Source organism: Lygodium microphyllum, chromosome 16, assembly GCF_053477565.2.
Source record: "Lygodium microphyllum isolate KBCC chromosome 16, Lygodium_microphyllum_v1.1.10, whole genome shotgun sequence".
NCBI lineage: Eukaryota > Viridiplantae > Streptophyta > Polypodiopsida > Schizaeales > Lygodiaceae > Lygodium > Lygodium microphyllum.
The window spans coordinates 146392930-146395135 of record NC_141150.1 but is presented as its reverse complement, the minus strand read 5'-3'; positions in this window follow the sequence as shown (position 1 = coordinate 146395135).

The following is a 2206-nucleotide window of genomic DNA, read 5'->3' as shown; positions in this document are numbered from 1 at the left end:
TCGCCCCCCCCCCTCAATACACACCTCCCCACCCTTCCCCCCCCCCCTCAACACACACCACACCACACCACACCACCCCTCCCCTTCCCCCCCTCCAAATTTCGCCCCCCCCTCAACACACACCACCCCACCCCTCCCCCCCCCTCCAAATTTCGCCCCTTCTCCCCCCCAAAAATTCGCCCCCCCCCCCCCCCCCCCCCCTCAACACACACCACACCACACCACCCCTCCCCCCCCCCCACCCCCCTCAACACACACCAACCCACACCACCCCTCCCCCCCCCAAAAATCCCCCCCCCCCCCCTCAACACACACCACCCCACCCCCCCCCCCCCAACACACACCACACCACCCCTCCCCCCCCCTCAAAAATTCCCCCCCCCCCCTCAACACACAAAACACCACCCCTCCCCCCCCCCCTCCAAATTTTGCCCCCCCCCCTCAACACACACCACACCACACCACCCCTCCCCCCCCTCCAAAATTCACCCCCCACCCCCCTCAACACACACCACCCCACACCTCCCCTCCCCCCCCCCCAAAAATTCCCCCCCCCCCTCAACACACACCACCACATCCCCCCCCCTCAAAAATCCCCCCCCCCCTCAACACACAAAACACCACCCCTCCCCCCCCCCCTCAAAAATCCCCCCCCCCCCCAACACACACCACACCACACCACACCACACCTCCCCCCCCCTCCAAATTTTGCCCCCCCCCCCCCCCAAAAAATTGGCCCCCCCCCTCAACACACACCACCCCTCCCCCCCCTCCAAAATTCGCCCCCCCCCCCCCTCAAAAATCCCCCCCCACCTCAACACACACCACACCACACCACACCAACCCTCCCCTTCCCCCCTCCAAATTTCGCCTTCCCCTCAACACACACCACCCCACCCCTCCCCCCCCCCCAAAAATTCGCCCCCCCCGTCCAAATTTCGCCCCTTCCCCCCCCAAAAATTCCCCCCCCCCCCTCAACACACACCACACCACACCACCCCACACGACGCCTCCCCCCCCCTCAAAAATCCCCCCCCCCCCTCAACACACACCACACCACACCACCCCTCCCCCCCCCTCAAAAATCCCCCCCCTCAACACACACCACACCACCCCTCCCCTTCCCCCCCTCCGAATTTCGCCCGCCCCTCAACACACACCACCCCACCCCTCCCCCCCCCCCCGCCCCCAAAAAATTCGCCCCCCCCCCAACACACACCACCCCACCCCCCCCCCCCCCAAAAATTCGGCCACCCCCCTCAACACACACCACACCACACACCCCCTCCCCCCCTCCAAAATTTGCCCCCCCCCCCCCCCCCCCAAAAATTCGCGCCCCCCCCCCCCTCAATACACACCTCCCCACCCCCCCCCCCCCCTCAACAAACACCACACCACCCCTCCCCCCCCCTCAAAAATCCCCCCCCCCCCTCAACACACACCACACCACACCACCCCTCCCCCCCCCCCCCCCCCCCCAAAAAATCACCCCCCCGCCCCCCTCAACACACACCACCCCACCCCCCCCCCCCCACAACACACACCACACAACCCCTCCCCCCCCCTCAAAAATTCCCCGCCCCCCCCTCAACACACACCACACCACCCCTCCCCCCCCTCAAAAATCCCCCCCCCCCCTCAACACACACCACACCACACCACCCCTCCCCCCCCCCCCCCCCAAAAAATCCCCCCCCGCCCCCCTCAACACACACCACCCCACCCCCTCCCCCCCCACAACACACACCACACAACCCCTCCCCCCCCCTCAAAAATTCCCCGCCCCCCCCTCAACACACACCACACCACCCCTCCCCCCCCCTCAAAAATCCCCCCCCCCCTCAACACACACCACACCACACCACCCCTCCCCCCCCCCCCCAAAAAAATCCCCCCCCCGCCCCCCTCAACACACACCACCCCACCCCCCCCCCCACAACACACACCACACAACCCCTCCCCCCCCCCTCAAAAATTCCCCGCCCCCCCCTCAACACACACCACACCACCCCTCCCCCCCCCTCAAAAATCCCCCCCCCCCCCCTCCAAATTTTGCCCCCCCCCCCAAAAAATTGGCCCCCCCCCTCAACACACACCACACCACACCACCCCTCCCCCCCCCCCTCCAAAATTCGCCCCCCCCCCCCCCCCCCCCCCCTCAACACACACCACCCCACCCCCCCCCTCAACACACACCACACCACCC